This window comes from Bidens hawaiensis, unplaced genomic scaffold (genome assembly GCF_021521415.1).
Source record: "Bidens hawaiensis isolate Kalapana, Puna unplaced genomic scaffold, B.hawaiensis_p1.1 tig00004283_1, whole genome shotgun sequence".
NCBI classification, from domain to species: Eukaryota; Viridiplantae; Streptophyta; class Magnoliopsida; order Asterales; family Asteraceae; genus Bidens; species Bidens hawaiensis.
This window is the reverse complement of record NW_027491258.1, coordinates 1,287,728-1,315,568: the sequence shown is the minus strand read 5'-3', so window position 1 is coordinate 1,315,568 and position 27,841 is coordinate 1,287,728. Positions and strand designations below refer to the sequence as shown.

Sequence of the window (27,841 nt, the reverse complement as noted above, 5' to 3'; positions counted from 1 at the left end):
GCGAACTTGTTAGTCAAGCGAAGTTATGGACAACTTCGCCTGAACATGCCAGGCGAAGTTGTCGTGTATAAATAGTCCTAGGTTACGGCTTGATTGTAATCGTTTTTTTAAGTTCGTGTCAGTTGTTCGAGTTCATTGTAACGTGAGGACGAGAGACTGTAACAGTGATATTACATCACGTGTTTGAGTTATAATATATAACGTGTGTTCGTCTCGTGTGTTCGTGTGACTCGTGTTCTATACTCGTAACGATCTACGCAGGGATTCCGCACCTGAGTAGACCGAGATATCTCGTGCGATCCGTCCAGGGAACCTACAATTGGTATCAGAGCAAGGTTGAGGTTGAGGTGGTGTGTAACACCGATATCACAAGATACCAACCGCCAAAACCAAGCAACGGACCTGCTGAGTTTTTCGACTATGTTAAACTTTTTAAGTCTTTTAACATACCGTATTTGGATATTGCTGAAGAAGAAGAGAGAGTTGCTACGAAGATGATCCTTGATGAGGAAGAAAACCTATTGCAAAGACAGCTGATCGATAAATGTCAACCTTCCTCATCAAATGCTGTCGATACCCCTGCTGCCTCGACTGAAGAAGAATTTTTCAATCCATTTCACTCTCAGCATGAAACAAACATTGACGAGCTCTCTTCTAACTTGGAAGACAATTTGCATGTTGGTTTTGTTCTGACCACGAGAATTCATAAAGATCACCCTTTGGAGAATGTGATTGGTGATGTGTCCTTCGGTGTACAAACAAGACGTAGCTTGAATGAGCACACCTGTGTTTACACAAGCATCAAGGAGACAGGGATAATCAACGAATGCTTGTACACCTGCTTTATCAGCCATATTGAACCGAAGAATTATCAAATGGCTCTCAAGGACAGCTCGTGGGTCGAAGCTATGCAAGAAGAGTTGGCTCAATTCAAGAAAATGGAAGTTTGGACTTTGGTTGAAAAACCGAAGCATGTGCATGCGATAGGCACAAAATGGGTGTTTAAGTGCAAGAGAGATGAGAAAGGGATTATCATAAGAAACAAGGCAAGGCTAGTCGTTTAAGGTTTTAATCAACAAGAGGGGATTTATTATAATGAAGTGTTCGCTCCTGTCGCAAGGTTGGAAGCCATTAGATTGTTTTTGGCGTTCGCTGCTTATAAGAAGATGAAGGTGTTTCAGTTGGATGTGAAGAGTGCGTTTCTGAATGGGAAAGTTGATGAGGTAGTGTATGTTGAGCAACCTCCGGGTTTTCCTGACCCAGACTTTCCTGATCACGTGTACAAGTTAAGCAAGGCATTGTATGGACTACATCAGGCACCTCGTGCCTGGTATTCAACTTTATCAGATTACTTGCTTGAAAATGGGTTTGAAAGAGGGAAGATAGATAGCACGTTGTTCTTCAAGAGAGATGGAAGCGACTTCCTGCTGGTGCAAATCTACGTGGATGACATTATCTTTGCTGCATCAAAAGTCTCCATGTGTCAAGATTTTGAGGCCGTCATGAAAAAGAGGTTTGAAATGAGTGCTATGGGTGAACTAACTTTCTTTTTAGGATTGCAGGTTGATCAGAAGAAGGATGGGATGTTCATTCATCAGACCAAGTATGTCCATGATGTGCTCAAACGCTTCAAGATGGAGGACAGCACTCCATTCGACACTCCAATCTGCGTCAATCACAAATTGGGTGCTGAGTCAGACGGTGATGCAGATGTGGACCCAACTCAATATCGGGCTATTATAGGTTCTTTAATGTACTTAACTGCTTCTAGGCCTGATATAATGTTTGCTGTTTGTCTTTGTGCACGCTTTCAGGCAAACCCAAAAGAATCTCATCTGAAGGGTGTGAAGAGGATACTGAGGTATCTCAAGGGCAAACCGAAGCTGGGGTTGTGGTACCCGAGAGGAGGAGACTTGGAGCTAGTCGCTTACACAGATTCTGATTATGGAGGGTGCAATCAGAGTCGGAAGTCAACAACTGGAGGATGTTAGTTTCTTGGTGGCAGATTGGTGTCGTGGCAATGCAAGAAGCAGACTTCAGTCGCAATTTCAACCTGTGAAGCAGAATACATGGCAGCATCCAACTGCTGCTCCCAGGTTCTTTGGATTCAACAACAGTTGCGCGACTATGGTCTGAATTTCTTACTTACTCCTATTTGCATTGATAACACAGCTGCTATCTCAGTAACTAAAAATCCCGTGAAGAACAGTAAAACTAAACATATTGACATACGTCATCATTTTATACGGGATTGTGCTGAGAAGAAACTGATTGTGCTTGAAAAGGTGGATACGCTTGATAATTTCGCTGATCTTTATACTAAACCGTTTGACAAAACAAGATTTCAAAACTTTATCGAGCTGAATGGGATGATCAATCCCGATGTAGGTTCCCTGGACGGATCACACGAGATATCCCGATATACACAGGTGCGGAATCCCTGTGTAGATCGTTACGGACGTAGAACACAATCACACGAACACACGAATACGATACGAACAAACTCACGTTATATTAATAACTCAAACCGTGATACTTACAGACTCTCGACCTCACGTCACTTGACTCACTGAATTACACGTAACTTGAACTACTTCGTAAACAGTAACCGTAACCTATATAAATACACGACAACTTCGCCTCAGGCGAAGTTGTCCATAACTTCGCTTGTTCAACAAGTTCGCCTAGGCGAACTTGTCAACAACTTCGCTTGGTTAACAAGTTCGCCTAAACGAACTTGTCAACAACTTCGCTTTAAACAAACAAATACATAAACAATATTACAGACTCGATTACAGACATTAGACATATGAACTACTGACATTTATGTACCAACAGACTCCCCCTTGGCAGTAGCTTCATATCTTAATCTTTCAGCTCTTGTCTCGTAATCCTGTATCTTCACGCGTGCACTCCTTCTCTAACACATACCGTGACTACTCGCTGATATTTCCTTGCTTCATCCTTCCAAGCAGGAATATAGAATATCTTCTTTTCATTCAACACTTGCAGATCAACTTTCGATAAGTTAACAAGATGCATCGGATCATACACCCTCAGCACTTCTTGTTCATCTTCGTCTTCCATCACGGCTTCAGCAGTCTGGCAATCAACGTACCACCATTTTAGATTCTTCAACACATCTTGAGGCATAGTCTTCATTGGAACCTCCTTGATGCATCGGATCGGTTTGTACTTCATCACCATCCATGGCTTGCCATCTGCTCACATTCCCCTTTCTGTATCCTCCACGAGCTTTCCCTTCTGTGGCTTTAATAATTCAAACTTCTTCTCTTTTATGCTTTCTTTCCACACGATCTTCTCAATCACTCTTGCCATGTTGTCGTCACTTCTATTTATCAGGCCCAACCTGGCCAAATCCTTCACCTCACATTCCGGCAACGTATTGAGAGATCTCAGGGTTCTTTTGAAGTATTGAATACCATCATAACGCTTCACCACAAACAACTTTATATGTTCATCATATATCCAACAGATAATTCCCTTCTTTGACTCAGCATAGCCTTTGATGTTATAACTCTTCTTGAACATGGCTGGAACATCAGGCTTCTTGGTCTTAATAAACCAATGAGCACAGCCTTCCTTCCACCTAGGCTGCTCCTCCCACTCAGTCTCATCCATCTCAGTACCCATGTCGGCTTTCTCAACATCAGGGATCTCGTGTTCAACGTCTTCTACTACTATCTCTCCTTCCTCAATCTCACTCTCAATCTCAATCTGCTCACCGATCTTCTCAATCACATCACTCGGCAGCACATCTTCATCAAACAACACATCATCGCTGAACATATCATCATCAAGTTCCTTCAACGCATCAATCACGTCATCCTCAACCAACACCACATCATCACCACCAGCCGCGTCGGTAGACTCCCCCTCAGCTGTGGAAGTACCAAGAGCTTGAGAAGTTTTTGGCAGCTCACCACCTGCATCTTTCGATGCATTGGGATCATCGTCTCGGCCATTTCTTCTTTTCGTCCTGAGCTCGTCGCCCTTACAGCTCATCTCCCCCTGAGATGCCAAGAACTCCTTCAAGGCATCTATAATTTTCCCATGCTCAACCAGGAGGGATGACTGTAGTTGATTTGCTTCCACTAGGCGTTGAATAGTCTTCGATTGCTCTGCCACGATCCGCTCTAGTGAAGCTATTCTCTCTGAGTCTGACATAGGCGAAGGCGAGACATCAGAAGCAGGCGTAACCGCAGGTGGTACCATACCTGATAACCCTGCAGTAGTGACGACCGTTGACTCTACAAATCGTGCAGCTACCACCGACTGAGTAAGCGTTGGAGGTGGTAGAGACACGATCTCCGGAGTCGACGTCTGGATAGTATTGGTAGATGGAATGCCAGCAGATGATGTAGCCACCACGGAAACATCCGCAGCGCTTATACCTGTAACTTGTATAGAAGTAGGAACGATAGACATACCAGACAGTGCGGCCGGAGCGAAACGTACTATCCTTGAAGTCTCTCCAGCTCCCATACCATCACCTGTCCTTTCCCGTCTTGATCTACTTATCAGCTTATGTATATCTTCTTCCTCTTCTGACTCATCATCATCCTCCGTTCTCTTTCTCTTCCCAAAAGTTCTCTCTCGAGACACCATCAACCGTCTCCCCTCATTCATGATCTCATCCAAATCTGAGTCAGCAATCGACGTTGCTGCTCTAGTAACACTCACACCCGTACCCTGTGCAGCAGAGACCTGCACCTCTTCAACTTGATCCATATCAAAATAACCTTGACCTCCAAAGACAGCATCAAGATCTATATCCTCTGCAGCCGACACAACAGGCACAGCAGGTGGAGCTTGAGTTGCTCTTGCCTGTCGCGGTTGAGGATCTCTGAACTCGTCCCCACCAGCAGGAACATACTCTGGGTTGATTAAAAACCCAAACAGTGGAGTATGCCTTGGACGACGTTCAGGGTTGCTCCTCGCACTCGAAGTGCGGCATTGAGCAAAGATACGTTTGCTCACAGATTCCACGTATCTGATCGGGCGTCTCTGAGGTAGATTCGGAGCCACATGGTTCAATATCATCTGGATAAAACGTGGGTACATAATGAACCGCTCCCGAGACATCGCCCTTCTCTGTCTGTCAATCTCGTAAAAGACCATCTGACTGAAACTGTAGCGTTTATTGTAAGTCAGTGCAGTCATTGCAGACTGCATGGTCGCACCCATACCATCCGTGCCCGCCTTCCTTCCTGACATGCAAACTATCATGACGTGCATAAGGAAGCGCCACTGATCAAGCAGAAAACCCATCCGTCGCTGTGTATCGCCTAATGGACCAGAATAGCCCATTCGGAGAAACGCTCCATCAAGAAACGGAGCCACAAACTCAGTTGGATCGTCCCTCGTCTCTTCTCCAAACCGTAATGCCACCCGAATCTGTTCAGAATTGAACTGAACTTGTTGATTGTTCACAGTCGCTCGCATGACCGGGGGCTCAACACGACAGTCGTATTCGACCGTCTGCCAAAAGTCTTCGATATTTGGTAGAGATATCGGCAGAGTGTTTGTGATGGCATGAAAAATCCTCGAGCGTAGGAGGAAAGTTATGATCTCGCGGTAATCGTCCACACCGCTCGCCTCCGGGTCTAAAGTGATGTACATATTGTGACCCGGGAAAAATTGTCTCTGATTGTCACCATCGTCTCCTCCTGCACCTCCAGCACCAGCTACTGCAGCCATATCTGCAACAAACGAACCAAGTTAGAACAGCATAAAGACATAGCACAAGTTCACTGGGTACCATGAGCGAAGTTGTGATAAACTCTGTATAGGCGAAGTTAAAGTTGAGGCGAAGTTGGGAACAACTTCGCTTCAGCTTTAAGTTCGTCTAATTAATATTAAGTAAAAATGATCTAGGCGAAGTTAATGTTAACTTCGCCTCATCACAACATCGCCTCAGGCGAATTTAAGTTTCAGGCGAAGTTACGGATAACTTCGCCTCAGGCGAACTTAAGCTTCAGGCGAAGTTACGGATAACTTCGCCTAAACCCTAACTTCGCCTGATGAACAGCAACTTCGCCTGACGAACTTAAACTTTCTGCAGATCTGAAAATCGGATTTTAACGACGTTTTTGACGGTTTAAAGGCTTGAACACACTGGTAGGAGGCTAGAATGAGCAAAAACACCAAAAACTCGTCCCGTGAATAGTCGAAATGGGACGAATTCTACACCCGCGTGAATATCCCGAACCACACAATCGAGCAAAAGCTCTGATACCAATTGTAGGTTCCCTGGACGGATCACACGAGATATCCCGATATACACAGGTGCGGAATCCCTGTGTAGATCGTTACGGACGTAGAACACAATCACACGAACACACGAATACGATACGAACAAACTCACGTTATATTAATAACTCAAACCGTGATACTTACAGACTCTCGACCTCACGTCACTTGACTCACTGAATTACACGTAACTTGAACTACTTCGTAAACAGTAACCGTAACCTATATAAATACAAGACAACTTCGCCTCAGGCGAAGTTGTCCATAACTTCGCTTGTTCAACAAGTTCGCCTAGGCGAACTTGTCAACAACTTCGCTTGGTTAACAAGTTCGCCTAAACGAACTTGTCAACAACTTCGCTTTAAACAAACAAATACATAAACAATATTACAGACTCGATTACAGACATTAGACATATGAACTACTGACATTTATGTACCAACATCCGAGTAACCATGCTTTTCATGTTATATTTTAAAAAAAAAAAAAAACGTCACTATCGCTTAAAAATATGTCGGTTGCCTCAGTTTGAAGGACATGTCTTAGGATATGTTTGGTCCTCATTTTCTACTTGTAGATTTTGAGGATAGCCATTAACCAGATGACTGAAAGTAACCGGGCCGGTTTATGATGAGTTTTCATTCTTTCGCTTAAAATTAGTCGACCATACTTAGTTAGAAGGACACATACTAGTATGTGGTTGGTCCAGCTGATCCATTGGATCTTCGGGATAGCCGTTTACCTGAAGACTTTGTTTTGGTCGGGGCGATTAATGTTAAAATTTTTTAAAAAGGGAAATGAAATTATTTTTCAAGTCTGCTACTTCGTAAGAAGTTCGTTTGCTATGTTTAACAGAAAATTGATCCAACCTTGGAAAATGATAAATTTACTGATTTTGTGTGCTTAACTAGTGAAGTTATTAGGCTTAAAAGGCTTTAGGACAGTTATTGTATGTCATGGTAACTTTTTATGGTGCGTAAAAGTAAATGTGATACAAACTAAAACTACTCGATTTTACGTGGAAACTCCTTAAGAGTTTTGCATGTCTTCATATATATCTTTCCGAATGATAGGCAGAATAGTGATTACCCAGTCATACACGAGCCCGTAAGTGTTCTGATTCCCGTGAAGATAGCGTTTCAAGAAACTGCAGTGATCCAGATTCGGGACTTGCAGTTGTTTACTACTCTGAAGTCTATATGAATGTTTGATTAAAAAAAAAAAAAAAAAAGTTATGAGTTATTGAAACATTCTAGAGTTCAAAATATCAAGACTTCTTAATCATGGAGTAAGAAAGAGAACGGCAAGCAGATGAAGAGTAATTACAAACTTAATCAGACACTAAGGGTCGAAGTCAATTCGGGGTGACTTGGGGAAAGCCAAATACGCTTTGAGAATAGATAGAAGGCATCATAATCTCTGAGTTGTTGCCCACTTAATTTTTGAGCTTAATTGAACTTAACTCGTATCACAGAAATGATGAAAACCATCTTAAGTTATTTACCTGCTTACAACCTGTCTCTTTATGTCAAAATACAGCTAAACAAGGATCTATGTGACAGTCACAGAATTAGTATGATTCCTGTTCGGATCTTTTCTAAAATGTAGTAGTCCCTATCGAGACTGAAATTTGATCCCTTATACTTTATTTTTTAAAAAAGTTTCTTGTACTTAGGTAGTTTTATAATTTTGTATCTGGTTACTTGGACTTGATCGTGTTATTTAATTCTTAAAGGGAAGTTTTAAAAGTTAATTGCAAAATGTTTAAATTATTAGGGTTGATTTTGTAAATATAGGCGATGTTGTTAAACAGGCGAACTTGTGAATAACTTCGCCTAGGCGAAGTTAACCGTAACTTCGCCTGTATAACTCCGCCCCTATATAAAGAATACTTAAAGTCATTCGTTTATTATTTTCATTATCAGCGAACTTATTCCGAAAATTCCAGCGAACTTATCCGATAAACAAGCGATCTTGTCTTTCGATTTCATCTTTGTTCTTTTTCTCAGTTTCCGTTACCGATTCAAGGTTCGTAGTGTCGTCATTGCTAATAATCTTTGTCATTGGTGTTTTATCAAAGGACGTGTCGAACCGTTACGAAACCTCGAACCGTCGGATTTTTGAAACCATTTTCGAAGCTTGTTTTTACGTGTTCATGAACAACCTAATCGTCTATATATCCTTAATATCTTGTGTTTGGGAGTTCTTAATCGTCAAAATTGACCGAAACACCAAATTTCCGATGTTGAATCGACCTTACTGTCGCCGTTTCAGATTCAGGCGAACTTAAGGTTTAGGCGAAGTTATCCGTAACTTCGCCTGAGGCTCAACTTCGCCTAAGGCGATGTTGTGGTGAGGCGAAGTTATCATTAACTTCGCCTGGACCTTTTTATTTATTAATTATTAGACGAACTTAATGATGAAGCGAAGTTGTTCCCAACTTCGCCCCACCTTTAACTTCGCCTATACAGATTTTATCACAACTTCGCACATGGTAACAAGCGAACTTGTGGTACGCCTTAACGTTTATCTAACTTGGTTCGTTTGTTGCAGATATGGCTGCAGTAGCAGGTGCTGGAGGTGCTGGAGGTGACGATGGAGATAATCAGAGGCAATTCTTCCCGGGTCACAACATGTTCATCACCTTAGACTTGGAAGCGAGTGGTGTTGAGGATTACCGCGAGATAATCACATTCCTCATTCGCTCGAGGATATTCCACCATATCACTACGACTCTGCCGATATCCTTACCCAATATCGAGGATTTCTGGCAGACTGTGGAATACGATTGCCGCGTTGAGCCCCCGGTTATGCGAGCAACCGTCAACAATCAAGAGGTTCAGTTCTCATCTGAACAAATACGGGTGGCTTTACGGTTCGGTGAGTAGACTAGGGATGACCCTACAGAGTTTGTGGCTCCGTTCTGTGATGGAGCGTTTCTCCGAATGGGCTATTCTGGTCCATTAGGTGATACTCAGAGGAGGAAGGGTTTCCTACTCGATCAGTGGCGCTTCCTCATGCACGTAATGATTGTCTGCATGTCAGGGAGGAAGGCGGGCACTGACGGGATGAGTGCGACCATGCAGTCCGCAATGACTGCTCTGACTTATAACAAACGTTATAGCTTCAGTCAGATGGTCTTTTATGAGATCGATAGACAGAGGAGAGCGATGGCTCGTGAGAGGTTCATCATGTATCCAAGATTCATTCAGGTGATCTTGAATCATGTTGCTCCCATGTTGCCTCAACGACGTCCAATACGATACGTGGAGAATGTGAGCAAACGTATCTTCGCTCAATGCCGAACATCCAGTGCGAGGAGCAAGCCTAAACTGCGTCCAAGGCATACTCCACTCTTTGGGTACTTAATAAACCCGGAGTATGTTCCTGCTACTGGGGATGAGTTCAGAGACCCTCAACCACGACAGGTAGGAGCACCTCGAGATGTACCTGCTGTGCCTGTTGTGTCGGCTGAGGAGGATGTAGACCTTGATGCTGCATTTGGCGGCCAAGGATTCTTCGACATGGACCGGTTTGATCCGCAAGAAGAGGTGCAGGTCTCTGCTGCACAGGTTCGGGAAGTGAATGTTACTAGAGCAGCTACGACGGTGGCTGACTCAGATCTTGATGATGTTATGGATGAGGCGAGAAGGATGTTGGTGACACGAGAAAGGACGTTAGGGAAGAGAAAGAGGACAGTTGATGATACTGAGTCAGAAGAAGAAGAAGAGGATATTCACAAGTTGATTAGACGTTCAAGACGGGAAAGGATAGGTGCAGGTATGGGAGCTGGAGAGACTTCAAGAGTTGTACGTTTCGCTCCATCCGCACTGTCAGGTATGTCGATTGTTCCTACATCTGTACAGGTTACAAGTTTAAGCGCCGCGGAAGTTCCCGTGGTGGCTACATCAGCTGTCGGCATCCCATCAATCACTACTATCCAGCTGACGACTCCGGAGATTGTGTCTTTACCACCTCCAACGCTTACTCCTTCAGAGGTGGTGGCACAATTTGTAGAGTCGACAGTCGTTGCAACTGCAGGGTTGTCGGTCACGATACCACCTGCGGTTACGTCCACAACTGCTTCTGATGTCCCGGTTACATTCGAGATCCCTGCTGAGTATACTCAAGACACATCTAACATGAGGTTTGATTTCGATGCAACCCTCTCAGACTCGGAGAGAATAGCTGCACTTGAACGGGTCGTGGCAGAGCAATCGAGGATAAACTTTATCCAGACCCAGGCTATTCAGCGCCTTGTAGTAGAGAATCAACTACAGTCGTCCCTCCTGGTTGAACATGGGCGAATTATAGATGCTATGAAGGAGTTCTTGGCATCTCAGGGAGAGACAAGCTGTAGAGGCGAGAGTTAAGGACAAATAAGAGAAATGATAGAGACGATGATCCCAATGCATCGAAAGGTGCAGGTGGTGAGTTGCCAAGAACTACTCAAGCTCTTGGGACTTCCACAGCTCAGGGGGAGTCTGCAGGTGCAGTTGGTGGTGATGAGGTGGTGATGGTTGATGATGAAGATGATGTGATTGATGCTTTGAAAGAATTAGATGATGATATGCTAGATGATGATGTGATGTTTGATGATGATGTGCTGCCTATTGAGGAGATTGAGAAGATTGGCGCACAGATTGTGATTGAAGAAGATGTTGAAGAAGGTGAAATAGTAGAAGAGAATGTAGAGCATGACATTGGTGTGGAGAAAGCCGATATGGGTAATGAGATGGAAAATGATGAGACTGAATGGGAGGAGCAGCCTAGGTGGAAGGAAGGCTATGCTCATTGGTTTATCAAAACTAAGAAGCCTGCTGTTCCAACCATGTTCAAGAAGAGTTATAATATTAAAGGCTATGCTGAAGCGAAGAAAGGGATTATTTGCTGGATCTATGATGAGCAGTTGAAGCTCTTTGTGATTAAACGGTATGACGGCGTTCAGTATTTTAAAAGAATGTTAAGGTCGTTGAATACACTGCCGGAATGTGAAGTGAAAGACTTAGCCAGATTGGGGTTAATCAATCGAAATGACGATAATATGGCTAGAGTCATTGAGAAAATTGTATGGAGAGAGAGTATAAAAGAGAAGAAGTTTGAGCTGTTGAAACCGCAGAAGGGAAAACTAGTTGAAGACAATGTTGGTGCATGTTTTGTGGCCGTCGCTTGGCGAATAGTTTAGATTGTTTATGTTGTATGCTGTACACCTAGATAGTGGTCCACGCCGAAAGTCATCCATTCGAAAGAGCATTTTCAAATGGATACTCATTCGATCGAACCAGTCTCTGATTCGATCGAATGAGTCTGCTATTCGATCGAATAGGACACATTCGATCGAATGAGTCCTGATCGAATAGCAGTGGGTATAAATACCCAGCTTTCAGGCGTGGTTTGTAAAGGATTTGCGTGCCCGGCGCCCAGGTGCTGTCCGGATGAGGGGGGAGGCCATGCTCGACCTCCCCCTGCCATAGATCATGATTTCAGTGTTTAACAAGCATGTAATCTTTCGTTTTTATCAATGAAATCGTTTGTTTCGTGTTTGTTTCTACCCGTCTTTGGTTATCAAACCTTCCGTCTCGAACCGGCTCGGATCGTCTCGGTCCCGACTGAACCAACAATTGGTATCAGAGCCAGGTTACCGCTAGAAGGGTCTAACAACCGATCTCTCTTGATTTTATGCGTTATGGACGTTAAACTGTTGGTGTGTTCTTCGTGTTCTTCGCGTTTTCTGGGCTGGCGATGAAGGAGTCGAATCTGCCATTCGATCGAATAGGCCTATTCGATTGGCTGATTCGATCGAGTAGGTCTTCCCGCTCAAAAGTGTCAAATTCAAACGCCAGTTTTCCCGCCCATTCGATTGACTTCATTCGATCGAATCAGATTGTATTCGATCGAACTGGTTTTCCAGCTCAAAGTGTCAAATTCAAATAGCTGATCGAACCAGTTCTTCATCCGATCGAATCTGTGCTTCATTCGACCGAATGAGCCCTATTCGATCAAACATGTTCCAGACCAAAAAATAAATAAATAAATAAAATTTTTTCCGACAAAATTTCCGGGAAATTTTCGGTTAATTTTCGGGTCAGTGATAAGATTTTTCTGGACATCCTATACAAGTTGATTACAATCCAGAAAAAGTTTGGTGACAGTGAAATTTTCACTGATATTTGCCGGCAAAGTCAGAGCGTTTAAATGTTTAATGGTTAAAGCGGCAAATTGGGGCAATGAACAAAGCACAATCACCTGAAGGAATTATCGTTTACAAGTTTAATGGATAACCCCTTGTTCATTGAGCTTCTACAGTGGTGATTGTTATAAGAACACAGAAGAACAGAGAAAAGTGATTACTGATGAGTTATTGTGGGGTAGTCAGGAGCATCTGACTATTTATGGGCCAACCAAGTTTAATTTATTTTCCGCATTCTGAAGATTCTGCTTTGTGGAGAGAATCTGAGTTTGAGTTATTGTGGGGTAGTCAGGAGCATCTGACTATTTATGGGCCAATCATATTAAATATTTATTTTCCGCATGTGAGAATTCCGCTTTGTGGAGGGAATTCTGTTGAAGAATGGTGATTCGCAATCACGAAGTTAATGATGTGTCTTTGTCTCCGATGATGAATCTGCATACAAACTAATCTGTTTAGGGGGAGTAGCTGTGGATCGGAAGCCTCTGTCATTTGCCCAATACATTATTAAGTCAGCGGAAGACGATATGAGCTTACACGTCTATATATTGGGATACACGCTAACGCTGAGGGGGAATTTCTATAGTTGGTTGTTTTTAAACAGATTGTTTTGTCTGAAGATGTCAGCAATGGAGATTAAGGAGGATCAAGCAAAAGAGTCAAATGTTCCTCAATCATCTCCAAGTTCAACAATTCTTGTCTGAAGATGTCAGCAATGGAGAACAGTTTGCATCATTAACTGAGAGTTCAGTCTAAGGGGGAATCTGCTGCAATGATGGTATTCTACCACGTGATTATCAAGCCAGAGCAGAGATTGACTGAAGATTGCAAGAGGTGTTTACAGCAATTCGCAAGCAACGTCCAAGGGGGAATATGTTGGTGCATGTTTTGTGGCCGTCGCTTGGCGAATAGTTTAGATTGTTTATGTTGTATGCTGTACACCTAGATAGTGGTCCGCGCCGAAAGTCATCCATTCGAAAGAGCATTTTCAAATGGATACTCATTCGATCGAACCAGTCTCTGATTCGATCGAATGAGTATGCTATTCGATCGAATAGGACTCATTCGATCGAATGAGTCCTGATCGAATAGCAGTGGGTATAAATACCCAGCTTTCAGGCGTGGTTTGTAAAGGATTTGCGTGCCCGGCGCCCAGGTGCTGTCCGGATGAGGGGGGAGGCCATGCTCGACCTCCCCCTGCCATAGATCGTGATTTCAGTGTTTAACAAGCATGTAATCTTTCGTTTTTATCAATGAAATCGTTTGTTTCGTGTTTGTTTCTATCCGTCTTTGGTTATCAAACCTTCCGTCTCGAACCGGCTCGGATCGTCTCGGTCCCGACTGAACCAACATCTTTTATCCTATACGTCTTTTACTTAAAATTATTTTCCAAATTATCAATAATGCTAAACTTATATTTAACAAGTGTTTGAAAGTAAATAAACAAATAGATAGTCAAAAGATTTATATATTAACTAGAGTAAGCACCAAGGACTTATCCAAAATTACCTAACCCGGACTTCACCATACGAAAAGATAGACCATCCATCCGGGTTAAGTAAGAGTTACTAACAGTTCATAAAGTGCAGGAAATTAAAAACAGGGGCAACAAAAGCTTCATCCCCACAAACAGAGGACCCATCCACCTTTGTCACCCTCGCCAATTGTCTTAAGGATCATAGATCCTTTATCCTAAATGCTATTGTTCATTACAGTCCATAATACTTGTTCATAAACACATCAACACCAAATAAAAAGTGGGCTCGGGCCTTGTCTTTAATATCCTTCATCGCCCACTCAAGCTGCATCATCAACTGCAACATCATCTCCTCCCTTGCTAGCTTCAACCGCCTCCTTAACGCCACTGGTCGAGGCCTCGGTGTTCTCAAACATCTCCTCGTCGTCCTCACCACCAAGGTCGTCAAGAGCAGCCTTCCATTTCTCAACGTCCCAAGCCGACTTGTCGAATGCGGGGTCACCGGCCTCAGTCGCCATCTTGATCCGCGCTTGGAAGATTGACCTAGCAGCCCACACTTTGGCTTCATCAGTTGCCTGCTCCACTGCCTCTTGACGCTGGGCTTCGGCTGAGGATATCTGATCCTCCAATTGTTTCTTGAGTTGGATCATAGCCTTATCCTTGGCAACCGCAACCTTTCCTAACCCTGCCATCTTCTCACTCATCTGAAGTATAGTAATAAACTCCATGTCAAGATTGGAACAATACTGGATCCTAAATCACCAAAGTAGAAAATACGGTATACTTACGGAACAGACAATGTCGCAGTGAGTCTTGGGATCAAAGGATCTCTTCCTCTTGGAAGCTGCAGATTTGGCCCTGGTAGTGGCGGTCTTGGGCTCGGAGCTGGTGCCAGCCTTTGAAGCTTCCTTCTTGGCAGCAGGAGAAGTAACCATGCAATCAATGTTGTCAAGAGAGAACTTGAGTGCAGACTTTCCAGACTTCTTGGTACCTGTGGAAGAAAAATCGACAGATAAGTATTCTATTTTATTTTAATTACTTTAAAATTATTAACTTACTTGACATGCTTGAACTTGAGGGGATGTCACAAAAGCCTTCAACAAAACGAGCTTGAAAGGTTCTAACTGCGGTATCCAGTTCCAGGAACCGTTTTGCTTTTTCTTCTGTTCTAGGTAATTTGCTCAGCGAAGCGAAGTTCTCAACTACAGAAAACAAAAACAGTGTAAGGATAAAGATTAAAGAATAAAGGATCCTGATACTCCTTAAGGATCCGGGATCCTACCCTTCGTGACCCACGTTGAAGGGAGATCAGTCCCCCTGGTATCGAGTCGCGTTTAACGAAGAAAAATTGATTCTTCCACACATAATCATTTAACGTGGCTTTGGAGATCGGATGGGGCTGTCGGGGCTTGGATTTGAAGATAAAACGGGAAGAACCGAAGGTAGTGAGGGTATACAGATACGACAACTCCGGTAGGCCAAAATCGACTTTTTCCTCCTTGATGATTCTTTCGATGGTGCTGAGAACTCTCCAGATCATCGGCATGGCTTGTATATAAGATATGCCGGTAGAATCGAAAAAACTTTGGGTGAAAGGCGGAAATGGGTATTTATAGCCGATAAGAAAGGGAGTTGCCGGAAACGAGTTGCCGGAAACCAGACCCAAACCTTGGAGTAAATATCGCATGTAATACTGGATTCGTAGGGTCGGAACAGGGTTTCTGGAGGAAATAATGTATGAAAACTGTCGACCCCGGGATCTGTGAGCTTACAAATCTCAGAAGATGGGTTAGAAAGCAGACCTTGAGGCTCCATCTCGACTAGTTCGGAACCACCGGATGACTGTTCAAAAGGTTTAGAAGGGGCCAGAGAAGAAGAAGCGGCGGACATGATTAAAGAAAATAAGATTCAAAGGTTAGAAGAATACCTGATGCGTCGGATGAAGGTGTTTATAATCAAAGATATAGGGCGGCATATATAGACGGTTATAATTAACCATGGGGGATAAATGGTAAAATTTCTGGCAAAACCGTCCCATCATATAGTTTTCACAGTGATTTTGAATTTCAAAATAATAGCTGTGCTCCACTGTCACCCGCCATTTTAGGGGCAATTGTTAGGCCACAATTTTTATACTGAGGATCCTTTATCCTTGACTGTCTTATGGATAGTTTATCCTTGAAATATACATCAGGATATAAAGGATCGACGATCCTCGGTATTTTTTGTTTACTAATGATTGCGTTTAGTATGGTGATGTGTTAGACAGGTATATCAACTGTAAGACGAACTTGCATCAATTATCCTCACAAGACAACCTTTACCTGGAGCATGGATCCAGGATCCTACTTCAATGTAGCTGATTATGGATGAACTAATGTGAAGATGAACGCGTTAATATCAATAACGGCTATAAGAATCGTTCTCCCGCTTATATCGCTACCGGGTGGCTATTGGCACGTGGTCAAAGGTCATGGATCGGCTAAGTGGAAGACTTCCGAATATATATGGAATATTGTTATTGTTATTATCTTATTTATACGAGATATGATCGAGCTAGAAACACACATGTATCTACACATACACTAGAACAGAACTGAACACTCTCTCTATTCACTAGCTTTCATTGTAATCTCGATCATAATCTCCTCAAACACTTGTAATACCTAATTTGTTAATCAATAAACACGACGGTGATAGTTTTCACCGTCTGTGGGTTTTTTTGTGCCGGAGACCACGGTAATCATATACTCACCGACCAAAGGTTACCTTGTTGATCATTGAATAAAGTAATCCGACCAAAGATTATCTTGTTAATCCTTGACCGGAATTATTTTACCAACGATTGCCTCGATAAGTTTTGACCGAAGTAAGACTATCGTGATTAAGGGCTTTTTCCCTCGTGACCAAATCATTGTGTCCACCTATATAACAATCATACACTTGCTTTTACCGAGTTAACACCTTACCTCACTTAACAGATTTGGATACGTGATCCTTGACAGATTTTTGTCCAAAACACATTCAATTACGAAAAACTGTTTAAGCACACAAAAAAACGTAAAGATTCAACTAACCGAATGATTAACCAAATCCAAATCCAATATTAAGGTTCAAAATACCTAAAAGTCTAACCACAAACACAACCCTACACCCGGAGATGGTCACAGAAGCTTTAGCCTAGCATAAGCATATTGGAAATCTTGATTCTTGGTTGAGATGATGATAACATGGATGATTATGTTAATTGGAAGGTGTTATGATGGTGAAGAATGGCCCCAAAATCGCCCAAGGATGTCAGGGTATGAAGCATAATCGATTTAGGGTTTAATTGGGCTTAAATATGAAAGAAAAACAAGAAAAAATGATTTTCCATCAGACCCTGCCGTAGCTTATGGCCTGGCCACCGTAGCTTACGGCCTGGGCGTAAGCTACAGCCACTGGTCACGGCCTTACGGCTGCTACAACACCAAAACACCGTTTTCTTCATAAAATCTTCATTTCAACTCCGTTTTCCTCCTCGTTTGCCGCCACGTCTTCGTATTTCAATTCTCTATCATATCATATATCATTACTTTCATTTCCATTCCATCATGAATGCTCTAAACTCACTCCTTTAATATTTTCTAAATTTCGATCATCGTAAACATAAAACCAATCAAAGTACTTGTGTTCGATACATATAAACAAGTAAAACACACAATATAAAACACTTAAAGCACATTATTTCAACCATACATCAGGTGGCACCAAAGCTGTTGGATTTCTCTGGGTGCAGATTAGATCAAAATAAAAATATTTATTGTTGGAGGATTGAAGGGGATTTAACTTGTAATTGTTTGAATGTAGCTGTTTGTTTGTGTTACAATGTTACTGGGTGTCATTTGTTTATGTGGTGTATATATAGTATCTTGTTAGGCTTGGCTTATTTATTTATAACTAGTTTGAGGCCTGTGTTTTACACGGGTAATTGATAAAATTTTAAACTTTAACCATTAAAAACAATTAATAACATGAATGTATATTGTTAATACAATTTACATTAAAATTACAGATATTACATAACTAAGATTACACAAAAATATTACAAATAAATAAAACCTTCCTTGGACACTACATTTGTGATTGTATTGGTTGGTATACGTTTTTTTTTTTTTATCAAAAATCAAAATCTTTAGTACATGTCTACTTGTAACTCTTGATATGATAACATATAGGTTTGTTTATAACTCTTGATATTGTGACATATAGGTTTGTTTATAACTCTTCCTTATGACAAGTAAGGTTCTTCAAGTACATACCATCCATAGATAAATGACAATGTATCCATGAAACTAACAAAAAAAATATTTACACACATAAAATATCATACATTTTAATCAATTAATATGATGTCATTTGAGATCATCTGCTCATGTTTGTCCAAAAATCATTATTGTCCTAAAAACTAGATTACCTGAACTTTGATTAGATAATCATCTTTAGAATTTGAAATTGATTGATCATGATAAATTTGTTGTCATTAATATTCTGTGCATGACAAATTTTTAATTGATTTTATATTTTACAATTAACAATTGTATAATCAAGCAACATATAAACCCAAAATTAATATATAACAAAATGATTTGTTTCATTTCATATAAATGTATTGCCAGAAAAAATAACAAAGACATATGAACCTTAAAACATGGTCAAATAACTGTGATTATTCTAATTTAGTAGAATATTAGAAGATTTAAAGTTGCATAAAGTTGAGATAGCGATTCTTATTTATAACTTGAAAGTATTGGATTAAGAATGTTCAAATTTTGAATACTAATCCCGTGTTATTAGTTAATATTATGGGAAATTGTTTGAATATTTAACTAATCGATATATATATATATATATACATATATATATATACATATATATATATACATATATATATATATACATATATATATATATATATATATATATATATATATATATATATATATATTAACAACTTATAGAAAAAAAAAGAAGCAAAGATTTCGGATTTTTTGAAAGCATGGTAAATGACTTTTAACCCGATTATTTATTTTTATTTTTTTATTAACGTGAAAATGGAATATCCTTGAAATATAATGAGAAGCACGCTTAAGTTACAGATAATATATATATATATAGGGTTTGTATCATTTAAGAACTCTAAAAAAGTTAACTGTTAGGAACTCTAAACAATCAAACATTTTTTTAATTTTTTTTATATACTAACATTATTTAAGAGTAGTTTTATCATATTTATTATATAAAAAATTTTGATTACATATATAAATCACAAGTTTACATATGTGTAAATTTTATGTATTAACAAATTTACATAGGTGTAAAATAAAACATAGATATGTATAAAAAACTAATTTTCAAAACTGTAATTATAAATATAGATATACAAAATGATGAAACTACACTCAAATAACATTAACATACAAAAATTTTTATAAAAAACGTTAGTTTTCAATGGTTCCTTCAAGTTATTAAATAATTTAAGGATTCTGTAATGATATTCATCATATATATATATATATATATATATATATATATTTGTTAAGTTACATTATAATTAAGATGTGAATCTTAATGATTTTTTATTAATTATAATAATAAATGTTATAACTGTAATTTTTTTAAAAATATTATGTATAACTTTATTATTTTGTATATAAACCATAACAAACACTTTAATTTTGTACTAACCAAAAGGTAAAACTAACATAATCAAGTTCGCGGTATTTGTATAAAAATAAAATTAATAAGTTAGTATAATATTGAGCTTATGTAAATAATTGATGAAAACGATATTTTAGATTTCAATATCCTATATGATTTTTGAAAAACGAAAATAGTGAAGTGAGATTGAAACAATTTTTTTGGTTTAACGTTTTGAATGCTTTTAGTTAAGTAATTTATCTTATAAGGCCTATTAAACTAAAAATATTTAAATATGTAAAAAAGTATAAATCAAGCCATAAAATATATATTTCTGAAGCATTTTGGTCTAAGCTATGAAAGAAAATAATAAAAACTAAATATTGATCTTCTTATTGCTAAAACTCTTTATAATACTACACAAAAAAATCATATAAATAAATGACAAATAGTTTATATAGTAAATCGTTATACATATAGATTATAAAAATAATGTTTAGGATATATATATATATATATATATATATATATATATATATATGTATGTATATATATATATGTATGTATATATATATATATATGTATATATATATATATGTATATATATATATATATAGGGGTGAGATCTAGAGAGAATTTCTCTTAAAGAGAGAACTAGAGAACTAGTAAAGAATTATTTTTAACTATTTTAAAAAAAATATTTTGTGCTTTTTTTTTCTTTCCTCATTCTAATAAGATGATATTGATACTAAAAAAAAAACTTGTCGGTGTAGTACTGTAGTGCATATGTGCACTAATGCCTATTGCATATATACAATAGTGTTTTATTTCATATAATACAATACAATTGCATTATCCAATACACACTATTGAATATATGCAAATACGACACTAAATTGTATGCAAAACACATTATCGCGTATATGTAATACAACACTAATGCGCATATGCACAATATCGATTTTTTTTAATTTTTGTATATAATATAACACTATTGCAAATAAACAATACAAACAACTATATATATGCTATTCAACACTATTTCAAATATCAAAATGCACACTATTGCACATATGCATTATAAAAAAAGTCGGTGTATTGCATATATGCATTACTCGTTAATTTTTTTTATTTTTTTATTTATTTTTTTTGTGGTAAAGAATAACAACATATAAGAAGGAAGAAAGAAAAAATATTTTAAAAATATTTTTTAATTAAATTAAAAATACTTCATTATTAGTTCTCTAGTTCTCTCTATAAAATGGAGTTCTCTCATGATCTTCTCCTTATATATATATATATATATATATATATATATATATAGGGTAAGTATCCGAAGAGAACCATTTGCAAATTGAGAACTTTGAGAACCATTTTAGACCACTAAAAACACCTTTAAAAAATATTTAAAACAATCGTAAAACAAAAAATAATAAAAATTTTAAAAAAGTAAAAAAATCCAAAATTCTTATATTTCATTCCGATTTCATTATAAAAATAAAAAAAAAACTTCGTATTATACACATTTGTATAATTTTATATAATCTTTAGTTACGTAACATACACATATGTACAGTATCATTTATCTTAAATTATATACATGTGTGCAAAAAAAACATGCAAATGTACATATATGTATATATTATACATATGTGTATATAATTTAGCTAAACCGAGTTTTTTTTATGAAACCGGGATGATAAAATAAGAATTTTGGTTTTTTTACTTTTTTGATTTTTTTGATTTTATGAATTTTTTTATTTTTGGATTTTTTGTGATCAAAATGGTTCTTATTGTTCTTAATTTCAAAAAAGTTCTTATATGATTCTGATCATATATATAGGTATTTTCCATGTTTGCAACATCTATACAAAATGTTTGGTGAAATTAAGGAAAAAACACATTTTAGAGTTCAAATGCATATGAGAAAATTTTAAATCCAAATTTGAAATCAATCTTATATAAAAAATTATGCATTGCTGCTTGAATTCCAGTTTAAAAACAATTTGTATTTTCCACACAAATCCAAATTTTTCGACAATGATGCATCTTTATTTTTTTTTATTTGCAATTATCTTTGACTTTAAAATTTTATTCCATCAGATCTGCAACTTCAGTTTTGATATTTTCTTATTTCATAATTAATTTTAATAAATAAATTGATTAGAATTTATATTTAATAAAAATTGAATTCATATATTGAAATGACTAAGAAATAAGAACCATATATTAAAATGGGTAAAAAAAAAGTAAGGGTGGCTAAGAGATTGACAAATGACAAGAATTAGTAGTCTTTTATTAGAATAGATACTTCTTGTGACTTTGAATTGTGGATGATTGTAATGGACCTTTTCTTCTAACGGCAAAGGTGTTTTTGTTGTTGTTGTTATGCTATTTATTTATTTTTTAATTTTCTTTTAATGAGATTTCTACTCTTCACTCTAAATATGTGTAACGATATTCACTCTTTCTCTTTGGCTCATAAATGACTAGTATGCTGGGATGCTATTTGTTAAATCCAGTACCTAAAATCACGGATAATGAATCTGTTTGGTATGGGTATCGAATTAACGAAGAAATAGATTGTACAATGGAATAAAATAGATCATTATCATTTTCGAAGAAAGCTATCGTACATCCCATATGACAACTTGCCCCAGAAGTGATGTTCCAAACTTTACCATTGTTTCCCCTTTTTATATACTTTCAAAAACTATCACTTTAACTATAAAACATGTTTCCTCTACTGTAATTCTTTACTTCACTATATCACTTTATCTTATAGCAAAACTTTATTATGAAAACACATTATCATATATTCAGTTGCCCTGTTATAGACATGTAAAATATTGTATCTAGAACTCATGTGATTCGAGCATCTTTAGTCTTTAAATAATTCCCCTCTACCGATACCCACCCTTGAACAGCTGAAAAAGGTTTTTTTACGAAACTATCAACTATCACACAATGCGATAACTCCAAATAATCGCTTATCACAAGTTATCGCCTTACCAAGTTCTCACATATATAAGTAATAGCACAGTTCAAGGTCTTGCATACTTGAACTAATAACTTTCACTAAGTCGTATTCAAAGTAACCACATGACTAATGCGATTACTTATATTCAAGCGACAATGTACTATAGTAAGCAATAATAGAACGATCGTTAAGTGATAACTTTACATATTTCGAAAACTATCTTAAACGACAGCTGAAGCTAAGCAATTAATATACACCAGACGATAAATTAATATAGACGACAAGTAAAGGTTACGCGACAACTTACTAGCTCATTGAGAAACCCTAGATTTGACCTTTTAGCACCAATTCACCAATTCTAACTTTATGGATCCATATCACTCATATAACAACTAATCAAAGTCCACTTAAATTTCATCCATTAAATCACAAGCTTTAATCACGTTCTTACCTCAAAACCAACTCTATATCAGATTGGATCAATGATCCAAGCTTGTTTTGATACGAGTTTCACCACTTAATCTTCACCACATGCCCTTTAACGATTTGTATCGAATTCGGCTTCAAAGCAGATTTCACAAGCTTGAATTAATGATTTGTCTCTCTAAAAAACACGTATGCAAACACGCACACACACGTCTTAAGGAATATAATAATTTCATTATGGTACATATAGGATCTAGAGATTAATAGAATTATTTCATAATTCAAAAAGTGATACAAGACCCTCCCTATATACAAAACGTGAGACATTAATCAAGCCACAATTATAGATGGTTTCTTATTAAAAAAAAAAGAAATATGGAAATGTGATGAAGGAAAATCCCATGATTTGCGGAGGGCTGATATCTTGGAGAATATCATGATTACAGGAGATTATTTCTTTCTTTATGCCTCTTCAAGTTGGAGCATGGAGGTGACGAATGCTCAACTTGTCAAGTAATACATGAAGGCGTTGTGTTCCCAATGGCTTTGATAAAATGTCGGCAATTTGGGTCTTGGTGTCAATAAACATAGGTCGTATATATTTGGACTCAACGCTTTCACGGACTAAATGTTTGCTATGTGACGAGCTACTTGATTATCACAAAACAATGGTGTTGGACCGGTGGGATGTATTCTAAGTAATTGCTAAAGTCATCTCATCCATGTTATCTCAGTAACTACATTAGCCATTGCTCGGTATTCGGCTTCAGCTGATATGGAGACAACAAATTGCCTTTTGGATTTCCATGATATAAGAGCTCCTCCTAGAAGTAATAGGTAACCGGCTCTAGATCTTCTTGTGAAAGGACACCCGAGCCAATCAGAGTTGCAATAGGCAGTGAGGGTGATGCCCCCTTCATTAGAAATGAAAATCCCTTGTCTCGGGGTGGCCTTTAAATATTTAAGAACTCGGTTTGTTGCCTCCATGTGGCTTTGTCTTAGGTCACCAACAAATTGGCTAAAAACATTTACCTCATAAGTGATGTCCGGTCTTGTTTCTTGCAAGTAAAGAAGTTTCCCTACAATCCGTTGGTATTGGTGAGGGTCAACCCACGGTTCTTCTTCACACTTACCAAGTTTTAAATTTTGCTCCAGTGGGAATGGGCTAGGTCGACAACCCAACATTCCCGTTTCTTCTAATATGTCGAGTGTGTACTTGCGTTGACTTAGTACCATTCCATCTTTTGTTCTAGCCACTTCAATTACAAGGAAGACTTTTAAGAAACCAAGTTCTTTAATGCTAAACTTGTTATCGAGGAAGGCATTTGTTTCTTGTATCTTGTTTAGGCTATTTCCCACGACAATCACATCATCTGTATAAATAAGTGCATCCACTGACACCTCTCTTTCTTTTAATATGAACAAAGAGGGATCAACCCTTGTTTATTTGAAACCAATTGAAATCAAAGAATTTGTGATTTTTTTATACCAATTTTTTGATGCTTGTTTGAGACCATAGAGAGACTTGCGTAGTTTACAAAATTAATTTTCTGCAGGCTTCCGAAAACGTTAAGGAATTTTCATGTACACATCTTCACGCAAGTCCTCAAGTAGAAATGTGTTATTTATGTCTAACTGGTGTTTATGGCCGCCCCTTGCTTCACAGCCACGGTTATAAGAGTCCTAACTATTAGTCATATGTGCAAAAGTTTCATGGAAATCCACGCCTTCCATTTGAGCGAAACCCCTTGCGACAAGATGCATCTTGTATCTTTCAACATCTTCATTTGGCTTACATATTATCCTGTAGACCCACTTTGAGTCTATGGATCGCTTTCCTTCAGGTAACTCTTCCACCGTCCAAGTATTATTATCTTCAAGGGATTTTATTTCTCTTTTCATTGCCCCTTTCCAATTTGGATCTCGCACAGCGTGGATAAAGTGTTTTGGCTCACTATTTGAAGTAATGGCCACTAAAAATGCTTTATGTTTCTTAGTAAAAATGTCTTACGAAACAGAATGTGCTAAGGGATGTACCATCGAAGACTTTTGATTGGAGGTGGTTTGCCTGTGGTCTATAGGCTTGACATGGTAATCATTAAAATGCTTTGGGTGGAATTTTGTTCTTTCCTCTCTTGGTGGATCAATGTTGGGGGGCAATATTCTTCGTTACTAGGATTGGATTGTAAGTGTGTACTAGCTTCTGATTCAACATTTTCAGTTGAATGATTTTCGAAGAACTGTGGCATGTTTTCTTGTTGTGGGATATTCTCAGAATCAAGACTAATAACCCCTTATGATTGTGAACTATTCTCGAAGTCAAATCCAAGGATATCTTCTAGTTGTGGAGCTTTCAGAAGGAAGGATATCTGGCCCAATGGAGCTGACCATGTTAGGCTGTGAACTTGTTGGTTTTTCTTTCCTAGGCCTATCGGGTGTTATATCTACCCCCACTATAATTTGTGTAGGGCTGTAACATATCTTGGGCTTCTTCATGTCCCCATTCTCGAGGAAAAACAAAAACTTCTTCTTTCTCATGTTCACTGTTAGCAAATGTAACATATGTTCCATAAATTTGACATCGCTTAATATATGATTTTATGTTGTTTGATATCGTAGATCTTGTACCATTTCATTCCTTGTGGATAACCTACAAGAATTCTCGGTTTTCCTTTCATTTTAAATTTGTCTCCTTTGCTTTCGGTGTTCTTGTAGTATGCAAGACCACCAAAGACCCTCATATATTCATAATTGGGTTTTAAATTGTATAACAATTCATAAGGTGTCTTGTTTTAAATTACTTCCAAAGGCATTCGATTTATGACCTAAGTGGCCGTTAGAATGCACTCACCCCAAAACTTTGTGGGCAAGTTTGCTTCATATCTCAATGTTGTGCTATTTCCAACAAGTGTCGATGTTTTCGTTCCACTACACCATTTTGTTGCGGTGTATGTGTACAAGTCGTTTCAAGAAGAATTCCCTCCTCGGCATAGAAATCAAGCATGTGATTTGAAGTAAATTCACCCCATTATCACATCTTTCCTTTTTAATGTTATTATCAAATTGAGTTTGTACCATCTTGTGAAAATTTACAAGACAAATAGTTGCCTCATGTTTGTGTTTGAGAGGAAACACCCAACGACCCGGCTAAAATCGTCCACTATGGTTAAAAATTAGCTTTCATGTGTGAAAGATGGTGTATGATATTTACCCCATGTCACATTTTATTAAATAAAAAAATCACTTGTTTTTGTGGTCCTATCAGGGAATGGTAATCTTGTAAATTTAGCTAACACATGAATCACAAAAGTCCTCAGAATTTAAAGAAGCATTCTGAAGAAAATCAATATGGGGTAATAGTTGTCATCATCGCTTGTCTTTTTCCTCCCACCATACACATCTTGTATAAACCACTTCCGCATTTACCCATTCCAATCAATGTGTTCGAATTCAAGCCTTACATAACGTAAAATTCATAAAAGAATGTAATAGTACAATGAAGATCTTATGACAATATACTAACTAATAACATATTGCACTCAAACTTGGGGATATAAAGGACATTCTTGACTAGCATTCCATTTAGTAGGGTGTAATCGCCTCTACCCTCAACGACTTTGGTATAGTGACAGGTGATTCATGATTCCTTTTTATTTTATTTTCAAGCATTAAATCATCACAAACTATATGCTCAGTTGCACCCGAGTCAATTATCCATTTACCTTTTTTTTACAGATTTTACCTGCCATGTTGGCAATCGGCTGGGTTTCTTCTTTGTAACTTCCTACTTTTGGTAATAATAAATAAAATAATTTTATTTACTTAATGGTGTGTTATTATTTAGTTAAGTTAAATAATAATAATAATAATAGAGTGTGAATTTGGACAATAAAAGATGAAATAAGGATGGTGATGAGCCTTAGGTCCATGGGCTTAGGTGTATTTAAACACCCTTAAACCTCCCTAAAACCCTAAACCCTCATTTCCACATTTGCCTCCACACACTCAAAACCACACACAAACATTCTCTTTTAAATCCGAATCTAGATCCGAGCTAAAGAGGAATAGATTTCATGATTCAAGCATCACCAAACAGCAAGAAACACTTCCAGATCTATGTATAGACTCGAACCCGAACCGAAAAGGTACGTTCTTGATATAAAGGTTAGGTTTTAGATGTCGGCCTTGTTGGGTTTTTACAAGATTATCAAAGTCCATATAACACATTATATGGAAAAACGTAGCGGAAAAAATAAGTTTTAGATCTTGTTTACCAATACATATAAAACCCGGTTTATATTAAAACCCAAAACAGGATCCATATACGATATACACACTATCAAGAACAACCATAGGATGTTAGATTACATACCTTCAAATTTCCAGAAATATGAAAAGGATGAAGATGTGAATGACGAGATTCCAATGGAGGAAATCCTCAAGCTTGTATACCCGTACAAGTTTCCAACAAACACCCAAGTTGCTAGGATCTTACACTTGAAAATCTCCTTGTTCTTCTCGGCCGAAAAGAGAGAGGAAAAGAGAGTTTGTGTGTGTGAGAGAAAGTGTTTGGTGAATTCTCCAAGAATTATGATCTCCCAATCACCATCCATGCATGTCTTGGAACAACAAAAAGAGGAGAGAGAGAGGGGGGGGGGGGGGCTGCTTTGGTGCCGATCGGAAGTAGGGAGAAGGAGGAGCCAAGTTGATTTAACTTTCTTATAATTACATAAATAGTCCTCCCACTTGCAAGGTGTGATAACTTGTTCCCAAAGCTAATATTTGAACTTCTAAGAATTACCTCAAGGCCCCTCAA

The 27,841-nt window shown here is 38.1% G+C and overlaps 1 protein-coding gene across 2 annotated transcripts in view; it reads right to left on the bottom strand.

The window, feature by feature from the left end:
* LOC143626149 (CASP-like protein 1) overlaps positions 1-27,841 on the bottom strand; it is a 148,517-nt gene that overhangs the window by 35,054 nt on the left and 85,622 nt on the right. The gene's annotated exons all lie outside the window — the stretch shown is intronic.